A 13,707-nucleotide genomic window follows, 5' to 3' on the forward strand; every position below is an offset into this window, starting at 1 on the left:
GTTCACAACCCATAGGCCTTCTACCTCCACGCGGCATTACTCGGTCAGACTTTTACCCATTGCAGAAAATTCTCCATTGCTGCCTTTCGTAGGAGTCTGGGCCGTGTCTCAGTCCTAGTGTGGCTGATCATCCTCTCAAACCAGCTTATTGGGTTGAGTGGTGAACTACGTTTAGATTATTCTGGTTGGGTTGATTCTTTTTCTTTATGCGAATTTTGTTCATAATTTGCCTATCACTCAAGAGTTAATGTAATTTCGTATGAGATATATCAATAACATAATTAATATACCTAAAATGAATTATATTACTAGTACAATATATATGCAATTAGTCACAATAAATAATTGAATTGTTTACTTCATATTAGGTATACCACGGATCAAAATGATATACCTAATTCATAAATAAAATGAATTTTACCTCTTTCTCTCTCATACACACTTGGCTGCATATCCGAGAAGGAACGAATGATTCATTCATACAACTTAAACATTGGATTTTAGTTTCATTTTTTACGAATAAATACAAAGCAAGTGAATGTTGACAAAAAGAGTATTCAAGACGAGGACATTGGTCATCTTCGAGACGAGGACATTGGTGGTGGTTATGAAATTGACGTCAAGTTGGTCTTTAATTACGAACATGATCTTAATAAACTATCCATCATTTTGTATAGACAGATGTACTGAGGGTCCCTATGCGGCAAGTTTAGGTCACTAGGGGCATAGTCAATCCACGAGAGGGAAGTGTCGTGAGTTCAGTGTAAGGATAGATTGGACGTGTGTGGCACATGCTGAGAAACTTGACTTGTAGTGGAGGTAGTTGGTGACATGTGTGGCACATGTAAAGTTGTCGGGCATATTGGAAGCTCGAGAATGGAGGCCCTTAACATCGACGACAAGGTAAGTAGCCAACTTGAACTTTTATTAAGAAATACATATAGGAATCGCTTGGATCTTAGTACGAACCTTAAACTAAGTATGAGTGAAAGAAAAACACCAAGAATCGTAAGTTAAGACCCTTAACCAATCGATTTGCTAGGAATTTAAGTAATGTTAAAATAACCCACTGAATGAACTCCGCTACCCATGAAATTTTAATGCTAAGCATACTATGGCATGTCAAGATTACATCTGAAAATTTGTGGTCATTAAACAAGGTTAGGTAGCTAAAACCAAGCAATAATGTAAAATGACAGTAATGCTCCTAAGGTAACTTATCTTCGATTCATGATCTAAACGATCTCCAAATAACTTTATAGTGGGCCTTATTTCATGATGATTGATGGCTTTGTAAAGTTTGAGAAGTCGAATTAGGGAGAAATGACCAAAATGCCCTTAAGACTCTTTAAGATATTTAACGCCTAAACATCTTTCAAATGATCTACTGCTTTTGTAAGGAAATAGATATATTCAAAATTTCAAGTTGTTCGTGGCAAATTTGGAACCTAAACCAAGTTGGGTCTAAGAAAAGCTCAAAGGAAAATATCTCGAGTAATTTTTATCGAAGATCCAAGACCCTTCTAGAATTTTCTAAATAACACATTTTGACGTCATGACATCTTGAAGTTGTGCGGTTGTAACAAAGCCCTAGTTGTGACCCTTCAACCCTAGAAGGGTGAAACATCACAAACGAGAGGTAGGGGTAGCTTTAGGAGCATCCTAGGTGTTGATAACATGCACATGGACAGGGAACCCGAGGAATTATTTCCAAGTGGACTATGTGGTTTGATACGTCTTCATCGTCCATAGGTTGATGTGTAGTGAGGGGATGTCAGTAGTCATGTGTCAGTAGAGTTACCGTCGAGACAATGTAGCAACTTGGGTATTGGGCATTATAACTTTTGAGAACGAAAGTTTTTAAGGAGGGGAGAATTTGTAACGCTTGAACTTCGACGAAAAATTTAAAACCTGATTTTCCCTTTAAAGTCGAACTTCTGGGATTTTATTGAGAATTTTAGAGACCGAATTTCTAGAAAAGGTAGAAGATAAAAATGGTTACATAGATCCCACAAATTCAAGAAAAATATAGAAAACTAAATAGTGAAAATTGAGAAAATTGGTCAAAGTCGGGAGTTAGGGAGGGAAAATCAAAATTCGCTCCAAACAGCCGTTTGGAGCTGGAATTTCGCCGGAGTTTCTTCACAAGACTCGATCGGTAAGTTAAGGACAACCATTCTGTATTGTTGCATTTACCTGAAAAATGTTGCTTAGTAGGTTGAGGGCAACCATTCTAAGTCGTGACACATGTACATGAAGTCTCTAGCATTTGATGAAAAATGTTGAACATTGGATGAGTATTTAAAATATTAAGTAACTGACCCGACTGGTGGGGTTTGAAAATATACACATACAACATCTATCATCATCGATGGGACCTAATTCCTTGGGCTCTACTTTCTCTTTCGGGTAGAGTTGAATGCATAATACTTCTCTACACATGGATTACACACGTCTGCATGAATCCACTATGTCAGCTAGCTAACATACCCCCTAGGCTTGACTATGGACTACGTACATTCACACTACTGAAAACCGACAAGAAAAGAAAGAAACACGAATAATATTGAATGTATGAGGTCCCATTAAACATGTACAATATCCCAATTAAAAATCATTGTTCAATGAAACGATGGATACAATACTTCCGTGTTAGTCGATGTTGTAAATTCTATACGAGACGTACATACATATTCGTGGTATTTCATTCATTCTTATCATACATGATACGTCATAGTGTCTCGAAGAGCATAAACATGGTCACATCAACAGCGCAGTCATAATCAAAGATAAAAAAAGAAAGTACATACATATATCACATTGTTCATTCAGATTACATAACATAAATAGAGTCATAGAGTACGTGTTATGGATGCATCAAAAAAATTCATCAAACCTAGCTCCTTGGCGGTTTAGGCCCTCCTTGATACTCCTAAACTCGCTTTGGTCGAACGTTCCTAGGTTCAGTTTTATATATTTTCAGGTCATAACTATGGCAAAAACGAGTTTACAACTGTTCAAAATAATAGAATAAGACAAAAAGATTACACGATCCTCCAACAAGTTTTGCTATCCATTTATTGTTTTATTTTTACTGTCGTGACACTATCTTTCACAAATTTATAATTTGCATTAACACGTCACATTAATAAATACATTAATAAATGAAAAACAAAGTCAAAATATTCACGTATATATTTCAGTCATGTAGTAAGGAAACCTAATTTGATACAAATTATATCACACAAAAACTCTTATTAAATTTTTGAAACTTAACGTGGATAAATATGTACACCTTCTTCAAATTAAATTAAAAAAAAAAAAAAAAAAAAAAAAAAAAAAAACTATTTTTGGCCTAAAAATGAGAAAATATTTATTTACCTCGTGAATTAAGCTAATATATTTTAATGTCAAAAGATCTCGTATTTTATTCTATAGAAAAAGACATGTAAGACAAGATTAGTGTAAAAAAACATTTAGGGTTGAAGTTTTATTTTTATACTTCTATATATAGATATTTAGACAAATTAGGTGTGATCCAAGATGATTAAGATCTAAAAATACTCCCGATCCACAAATATTGACAGATTAAAATTGATTTTGAAACTTAAATAATACTAAAGATAGAATCAAAATTAAGTATAAAAAGTGAGGATAACTGGGAAGGAATGAAGAGGCATAGATCAATTATAAAATAGAAGGAGAGTGATAAGCGTTTTAACGGGAGAGTAGTTGTGTCTGTGCAAATAGACACAAATAGTTATCAATTCTTTTAGACAGACACAAGGGGTCAAAATGGTTTTGCTAAAACTATCAATCTTGTTGTGTATGATATTGTTTAGCCCTTCCCTTTCAGGGGCTACTTCTCCCACCAACATATTCATCCTTGCCGGTCAGAGCAACATGGCTGGTCGAGGTGGGGTAGAGAAAATTCAAAACGGGAAACTTGTGTGGGATGGAAAGGTCCCATTGGAGTGTCAATCCGACCCATCCATCCTACGGTTGAACCCTGAGCGCCAATGGGAGATAGCACATGAACCTCTCCATTTGGGGATTGACATTAGTCACACTCCAGGGATTGGTCCGGGGATACCGTTTGCTCACCAGTTCAAAGAAAAAGCTGGACAAAAGGCAGGCACCGTGGGTTTGGTTCCTTGTGCTAGAGGTGGCACTTTAATTGAACAATGGATAAAAAACCCTAGCAATCCTAGTGCAACTTTTTACCAAAATTTCATTGAACGAATTAAAACATCAGAAAAAGAAGGTGGAGTTGTGCGTGCTTTGTTTTGGTATCAAGGAGAAAGCGATGCGGCTATGAATGACACCGCTCAAAGATACAAAGACAACTTAAAGAAGTTCATCACCGACATCCGCAATGATATAAAACCTAGATTTTTACCGGTCATTATTGTTAAGATATCCATGTATGACTTTTTTATGAAGCACGATACTCATAACTTGCCGGCAGTGAGAGCAGCTGAAGATGCCGTCCAAAAAGAGCTTCCAGACATCATTACTATCGACTCTTGGGAGTTGCCTATAAACTTGACCACATTTGAAGGCTTTTCCTGGGATCATGGTCATTTTAACACGGAAACAGAGATTGTTTTGGGTAAATGGTTGGCAGACACATATCTCGCCCACTATGGTCATTTACTATGATCTTATTATGTGTCATTCTCTAATCTCGATTGATTGATCTATTATTCTATCTCAATAAAAATATTTAAATCACGTCTATTTGAACCTTAACATATTTAATATTAGGTAGAAGTGTTTTCTTTATTTAAATAATCAAAAATATAATCAAATTTTGTTTCTTATTGACCCAAAAAAACAAAAGTTTAAAATCAAAATGGTAACCTAGAGCTACCAACGAGACAATGTAACGAGAGGATGTTAGTAGTCTGCATCGGTAGAGACAATGTAACGAGAGGATGTTAGTAGTCTGCGTCGGTAGAACTACCAACGAGACAATGTAGCAACTTGGGTAAAGAAAATAGACAAGAGAATATTAAGAATAGATAGAGAACTAGAAATATAAGAAGAATCGAGAGAAAATTCTCCTCATATTCGAATGAAAAACAAGGAAATGTAAATCTAATCTAATTCAAATAACTAAATGTGAATGTAAATCAGATCTAATTCAAATAACTAAATCACATCAAATCTAAATCAAACCTAACAATTCCTCCTTTCAACTGAATACAAATAGTACTCTGTTTATATCTATGTCTTCAAGAAAGCATCCAATTTTAGTGGTTTAGTCATCACATCAGCTAACGGGTCCTATGTGCCACAATGCACAACCTCCGACCGTGCATTACTGGGTTCTTTGAAAGCTTGATAGCAGAGCTACTATCATATTGAATAATAGTTGACTTGTCTTGCTTCTGACAGCTTTTCCAACACCCTTTTAACCATACTATGAATTCTGCCTATGTGGAAGATAGACTTACTATTGGTTGTTTCTTTGATGACCATAATACTGCTCCATATAGCCTGAAGTACTCTTTCTCTCATCTAAATTCCAACATAATCAATAGCCTGAAGTACTCTTTCTCTCATCTAAATTCCAACATAATCACTGTGTATGCAACAAAATATAGAAAATAATGTATTTTTAATATAGAAAATAATGTATTTTGTTGTGGGTAAATGAAGCTCGTGGGATTCTCCATATATCTACTAATTAGACTCGCTACAAACATTATGCCATGTCGAGTTGTGAGATAATTAAGACTGCCTATAACTTGCTTATAATAAGTTTGCATCCAGGGATAATAGGATTATGAACAGAATTACTTTTGTCCATTCCATTATAAAAATATCACTAGATTTTTGTAAGACTTCAAAGCTAAGAAAATACCTCATCTTACCAAGATCTGTCATGTCAAACTCATTTTTCATGAAATTTTTAAACTCGGTAAACATTAATTCATCATTTCCAGAGATCATCAACATAGAGACTTACAATTAATACTTTGGATTCTTTTCCTCTCTCGAAGAAAAAAGTATGCTCATAGTCACATTTCTCAAAACCTTCCTTCGTAAAATAGGCTTCTATACGGCTATACCAAGCACGTGGAGCTTGCTTAAGCCCATATAGTGCCTTCTTTAACTTGTAAACCTTCTGCTCATGTCCCTTTTGCACATATCCATAAGGTTGCTCCACAAAGATCTCTTCATTCAAATCACCATTTAGAAATGCAGATTTCACGTCCAGCTGATAGATGGATCAGCCTCTTTGAGCTGCGAGTTCTACCACCAAACGAATTGTCTCCATGCGCGCAACTGGTGCAAATACTTAAGTATAGTCTACCCCATGCTCTTGAGTATACCCCTTGGCTACAAGCCTAGTCTTGTATTTGTCGACTTCTCCATTTTCATTGAATTTCGTCTTATAAATCCATTTTACTCCATCCTTCTTTCTGCCCTCAGGTAACTCTATCAATTCCCATGTGTCATTTCTATTTATTTCTTCTATTTCCAGATCTATAGCTTGCCTCCATTTCTCACTCTTCAATGCGTCTTCAAAGTTTACATGATAAGTAGTGATAGACATAGTCAAGTGAGCTTCATTATCTTCTTCAGAAAGATTTTCTCCTGTTGCATAGTCTCTCATCCAGACTCGTGGTCTCCTATTCTTCCTCATATTCGAGCTAGGAGAGCTTGCTTCAGCCAAAGAGTCAGAGAAAATATTTTCCTTTGCAACTTCTATATTAGATTCGCTCGCTTCTTCATTTTCATCACAAACATCTGCTGCCTCCTCTTGATCACCCCATTCCAGATCGCACATAATGGATTCTTCATAGGTCTTATCCCGGTCACAACTCTTATCTTCCTCGGATACAACATCCCTACTTATTATGATCCTTTGTGAAGTTGGATCATAGAGTCGGTAAGCCTTTGACTTTTCACTAACTCCTAGCAAAACACAACTCAAACTCTTATCATCCAACTTAGTTCTTCTACTGTCAGGCACATGAACATGAGAGATACATCCAAAAACTCTAAAATGCTCAACTGAAGGTTTGACTCCACTCGAAGCTCATTCTGGAGTTTTGTTTTTTTAATAGCCAATGTTTGACTTTGATTCAGTACATACAAAGTCCAGTTGACTACTTCAGGCCAGAAACTTTTCAGAATTTTCTTTTCTAAAATCATACTACTAACCATAGTTGTAACGCCCCTAATTTTTTTTAACCTAATCAGTGACGTCACCCATGCATACATATCTCTTTAAGCGGAAGCTCATCATAAATAACTTTGGAAGAGTCTTTCATGAAGATTCATGAATCCAAACCAAAACCTAAACTCCGAAAATAAACCTTCAATACTGAATTCAAAATAAATCTAAATAAAACAATACTCAATGCTGTAACTTAAAACAGTCTAATAAAAGTAAACTCCTAAAACATCCCATCTCCAACCTCTATGGTGTCCTCAGCTCCGCCGTCAACCGTACATTGGCGCCTTGCCTTTACCTGAAAAATGTAGCTAGCAAGTGGCTTGAGTATTTTATGAAATACTCAGTAAGTCACCCCACTGTTGGGGTTAGGAATGCAAACACATGCAACATATGAGCGGGACCCAACTTTTCATAAACTTTTCATAGCCTTGGGCGCTTTTCTATTTCGGGTAGGGTTGGATGTGTGGTACTCCTTCACACATGGCCCATGTACGTGTACATGGACCCACCAGGCGGGCTCATATACATACCCCCTGGGCCTGGCTTGGTCGGGCACAACGTGTTATACGTCGCCGGACACCACGAGACAGAAAAGGGCCCGCATGATATCATGGCGAACATAAATATCGTATTTCATTCTTTCGTAACATAAAGGGGAAGAATCTCGATGCACGTGACATACATGTATGCATGAGGTCCCTTAACATATCTAACATGACATTGCATAAGCAGTGCTAACATAGCATTTACGTTTCTTGCATCACATGGCATCTCACATGACTTACATTACATGACATATTACATAAACATTCCAGTTGCATAAACATCTCATGACATGACTCGATAATTCTACGTGTATCTATGGCATCGATCAACATATTCATGGCATATAATACAAACATCTCATTCATGACTTCACATAACATAAACAGTCAACAGTCAACACAAGTTCATACATCACATAACATACACAATCTACCGTCAACACCATCTATACATCACATAATCATATCACATAAATATGGTGCATGCAGGGGCCACAGGGCACGCACCATCATACAACACGTAGTAAGCTAACTCCAATAGTAAGGTCACTTACCTCGATGGTCTTGGTTGAAGTCACTCACAACGAGCTAGTCCCAGCGGTTAAATACGCCTATGATAACCACATAAGAATTTAGAACCTTTCATAAGGTACCCTAGCTAAACTTCATGCTATTTATCAAAATAAACCCCCGACCTAAGCTGTCTTTAACGTTTAGGAGCCATAATGACCTTGGATGGTAAAACTAAGGGCAGAAACGGCTTCGGAAGGGCCAAAAACCTTGGAATCGATATATTATAGTGATATCTTTCCGCTAAGCCTAGTTGCCGAGCTGGCCAACTAAGCCGCCAAGTCGAGCTGCGGAAATTGACGGAACCGAGCCGATTTCGTACACATGCGAGCCGACCCGCATTGTGTACGCGTGCGAAGCTGCCGGAGCTGCTGGGTGTGCGTCTGCGGCTCGACCCTATTCCAAAAACCTTGCCTTCCGTACCCGATTCTTCCTCCGAAGAGCAACCCCAAGGTTCCGGAGGAAAGTTTGGAGAGAAAATCTTTTTCAAGGGAGGTAAAAGATTGGGCATAGGAATATAAAAATAATATGAAAACATTTGCATTCTAGGGTTTTAGGACGAGGAAACTCAGAGAAATAGGAATGTTTCTATTAGGTAATAAAAGTCTCGCAAGTAATCCTCGATTTCCGGTGAGATTACATTTAATTATTTATTCTATTTTTATTTGATTCTATTTTTATTCCCGAAACCCGAATCTTTTCCATTTTCATTAAGGTAATAACTTCCTGGTTTAAAATTGCACCTTTTCGAGCGAGAATAAATGCATAACATGGTATGTAATTTATAGAAATAATAAAAAAAAAATCTTAACCAAACAAGGCAAAAATGGAAAAATCTGAATCGTTACAATATTCATAACTGTCAGTTGTCTTTGTATACTATTTACATCACAAAAATTGGTGAATTCTTGTGATGTAAACTCTCCTCCTCGATCAGTTTGTAAGGCTTTAATAAATGAGTTTGTTTTCTTCTCGACATGAATTTTAAAGTTTTTAAATGCAGCAAAGGCTTCTAATTTTTCTATTAAGAAATAAACCCATGTTTTTTCTGCTGAATTCATCTAAAAGTAATCAAGTACCTTTTCTTGCTGTTTGAGATGACTCTGATCGGTCCACAAATATCAGCATGCACCAATTGGAGAATTTTTAAAGCTCACTAATGTGCTCCTTTTTTGGAAACGAGTGCCTTTGTTGCTTACCCACCAGACAATTTTTACACAGTCCCAATGTTGACTTGAGCTGTGGTAAATCATCCACCATCTTCTTTTGCTGAAGAGTCTTTAATCCTTTAATGCCCAAATGTCCATCTCTACTGTGCCAAAGTTGCTCAATATCTTCTGTGATTGTATTGAAACAAGTGGATGCTACAGGCTTAGATATAGCATGTAGTACAAACATTCGATTCGAAGACATCTTTGTCTCCCTGATTAAGCCTCTCTCAGGATGAAACACCTTGCACGTTCCCTTTTGAAACAAAATGATAGGCCCCTTTGCTTGCAATTTTCCAATACTCAACAAATTGTTCTTCAGCTCTGGCACATAGAACACTCCTGTGATTATCTGTATGACTCCATTCACTTGTAGCCGTGCATTACCCTTTCCTATTACAACCATGCTCGAGTTGTTACCCAGCTTCATTGAATCTCTGAAACTTCCATCAAAACCTAAAAAATATTCCTTCTTCCCACACATATGATTGCTACATCCCAAGTCAAGGAACCACATATTCTTATTCATATTTACGTAAGCCGTCAGCAACATCTCTTCTTGAGTCTCTGCATAGTTTGCCTCCTTCTCCTTGCTTTGACATTCCCATTGAAAATGTCCTAGCTTGTGACAATTATAGCACTCCACTATGGCCCTATTGAAGGTTTGTCTGTCTCGTCCCCTTCCTCTGCCTCTAAAACTTCCACGACCTTGACCCCTTCCTCTAGATTGTTTACCATGAGTGATCTTCAAAGTGTGTCCTTCTTCAACATGAGAACTCATGCATTGTTCATGCACAAGCAGGTTGCTATGCAACTCATCCATGGTTAAGATGGTTGTATCCTTGGGCTCCTCAATGGAACACAAAATATAATTAAACTTGGGAGTCATAGATCTTAGGTTTTTTCAACTACTTCAACATCTTCTTTGTTCTCACCATTTAGATTCATCTTGTTGGCTATGCTAAAGGTTCGAGCAAAATACTCATTCACAGATTCTCCTACCTTCATGTGAAGCATTTCAAACTCCTTCTGAAGAACTTGCAAATGTGCACACTTTACCCAAACCTTGATATTTCTGCTTCATAGAATCCCATATTTTCTTTGGTATAGCCTTGTTGAGGATTGTCTCCAAGATCGAACGATCTAATGCTTGAAATAAATAATTTTTTGCTTTCAAATCTTTCAACTTCTGATTTTCAATGTGCTTCTTCTAGGCATCTGTGAAAACTGCATTTGTGAAAATGATGTCTTCTGTTGTTGCAGGAATCCCATTCTCCACCAAATCCCAGTACCATTTTGAACGCAAAAAGTTTTCCATGAGCATCGCCCAATGATCATACTACCCATTAAATTTCGGAATTGCAGGCTGAAAAAATGAACTCTCCATCGACATACTTTTATAATGACAAGTAAAAGACTGTTGCTTCTAGTTTTAACTTGGCTAAGTTTAGGGCATGACTATCTCTCATCCTATTCTATTGAATAATGAAATTGACTATTATCGAGATAATACATCGAAAACAAAATCTAAATCAAATAACTAAATCAAATCTAATTCAAATAACTAAATCAAATCTAATTCAAATAACTAAATCAAATCTAAATCAAATCTAATTCAAATAACTAAATAAGATCTATACCAAACCTGTTTAATTGAGCATTATAACTTTTGAGGATGAAAGGGGAGAGTTTGTAACTGAGAAGGCAATCCTAATCCTCCACCCAAAGATCCAAGCTTTTGTTGAGGCAAGAACCCTTGAATCAAAGTAATTAACAGATTCTTATACGAAATTATACGAAATTTGGATCAACCAAGAGATAAGGCTAGAATTAGATTACCTCTTACGATCGAAGATCTAGAAGCAAGATTTGGAAACCTTGTTCTAAATTGAGTCACTCCACAATCGAACTTGATCAAGGCTTGATTGAATGGCTCGGGTGCAATTCTACCACAAGAATGACTTGAAACTTAGAAATGACAAATATGATGCTCGGATTTCTAAAAAAACGTCTCAATGTGAGATCTGAATTACATTCATCCACAAATCTGAATTTTACATAACTGTGGGTATTTATAGTCTCCCGACAAAAGACGTTTGTGGACTGGGATTTATTCTCGATCCCCTTTAATCTCCACAAAATCAAATTGACCATTTTACTTTTACATCATTTATGAAATTAAAAATGGTTTTTTCTAACCAATGTTGATGTGCTTGAGTCGCTAATGCGATAGGTTTAAAATCAATTGAGCTCTTCGTGCGTAGGTTCGAATTATGTTGACATAATTTTTGAAAATCCATAAACTACTTCCTTAAAGAATTTCCAAAAAGAGAGGACATGAAGATTTTAAGAACGATCTAACTCTCCTTTTTACAGAATTCGGTAAATTTAAAAGTTATCTTCATGCGCAGATTATGAGAAAAAAAAAATATCAAACACAACGCTTCTAGATTTAGATGGATTAAGAAAAAGATGTGAAAGGAAGTTTATTTGATCTTCAAATAAACATGCAAATGATCTAAAAAAAATGATAAAGATCGTTTATAATCACAATCTTAACCTTTTTACAGAAATCGGGAAATTTAAAAGTTATCTTCAAATGTAGATTATGAGAAAAAAAAATATCAAACACAACGCTTCTAGATTTAGATGGGTTAAGAAAAAAATGTGAATCGAAGTTTATTTGATCTTCAAATAAACATGCAAATGATCTAAAAAAAATGATAAAGATCGTTTATAATCACAATCGTAAGAACAAATAGGATAAAAAAAAAAATTTCAAGATCTCAACGTGATCTTTAGGAAGAAAATGAGAACAAAGTGAAAAGTTGATGAATAAAGGCGGAAAGGATGACAATAAAATAAATGGACAAATTTAAAGAAAAGATAAACAATAGCAGAAATGAAAGATAAAATCAATTCTAGAAGAGTCAGCCACAAAGATGTAAACATAAGCTTTGATACCAAACTGATAAGGCAACCCTAATCCTCAGCCCAACGATACAAGCTTTTGTTGAAGCAAAAACCATTAAATCAAAGTAATAAACACCTCTTATATGAAATTTGGATCAACAAGAGATAAGGCTAGAATTAGATTACCTAAGATTTAGAAGCAAGATTTGGAAACCTTGTTCTAAATTGAGTCACTCCACAATCGAACTTGATCGGCTCGGGTGCAATTCTACCACAAGAATTGCTTGAAACTTAGAAATGGCGAATACGATGCTCGAATTTTTAAGGAAAACATCTCAATTTGAGATCTGAATTACATTCATCCACGAATCTGAATTTTACATAACATATTGTGGGTATTTATAGTCTCCCGACAAAAGACGTTTGTGGACGGGATTTATTCTCGATCCTCTTTAATCTCCACAAAAGAATAAGTGAAATTGACCATTTGACTTTTACATAATTTATGAAATTAAAAATAGTTCTTTTTAACAAATGTTGATGTGCTTGAGTCGCTAATGCGGCAGGTTTGAAATTAATTGAGCTATTCGCGCGTAAGTTCGAATGCGACAGTTTCTTTAAAGACTTAGTGTAACGACCCTAAATTTCCACATACTTAGAGTCGCTACTAACGTCTCCTGCTCATCTATAATGCGGAAATATAACTCTTACATGAACATAGTTGATAATGTAAACTTCAAAAAAACGTTTAAAACAACTTCTTCTCTGGAAAACACAGCCACGGTCTTACGTGTTTAAATATGAAATACTGAAATTTAGAGAAAACAAAAACAAATACAAAATAATTTAAAACAATGAAATGCAAAACAATAATTTAAAACAATGAAATGCAAAACAACCTATTCTAACTTAAGACTAGAAATTTAAATATGAATCTACCCTATGCATGTGCCACAGTCTCTGCTCGCGATGCCGCTGTCCTCCGTACAAGTGCGCCTTGCCTTTACCTGAAAAATGATGTGGCACACGGCCTGAGTATTTCAAAGAATACTCCCTAAGTGGCTCCACTATAGGGGGCCATGCAAATGCAAACACATGCAATCATGATTTAGGGACCTATCTCTAATCATCTCAGGGGTGGCCTCCAGTCTCGGACAAATTGGATGTGTAGTACTTTCCTACACACGACTCACACGTGCGAGTGTGAGTCCCCAGGGCGCTCGCACACCCCCTGGACCCTCTGGTCAAGCTAATCTGTAGCGACGTCCGGAGGTCAGCG

General features: G+C 36.4%; 1 pseudogene; it reads left to right on the forward strand.

Moving 5' to 3' along the window:
- The first annotated feature begins 3,668 nt into the window (after window positions 1–3,668).
- Window positions 3,669–4,685, forward strand: LOC111798813 (putative carbohydrate esterase At4g34215 pseudogene; annotated as a pseudogene).
- Window positions 4,686–13,707: the final 9,022 nt, after the last annotated feature.

The sequence above is a fragment of the Cucurbita pepo genome, chromosome 7 (assembly GCF_057944985.1).
Source record: "Cucurbita pepo subsp. pepo isolate OVF chromosome 7, ASM5794498v1, whole genome shotgun sequence".
Lineage (NCBI taxonomy): Eukaryota > Viridiplantae > Streptophyta > Magnoliopsida > Cucurbitales > Cucurbitaceae > Cucurbita > Cucurbita pepo.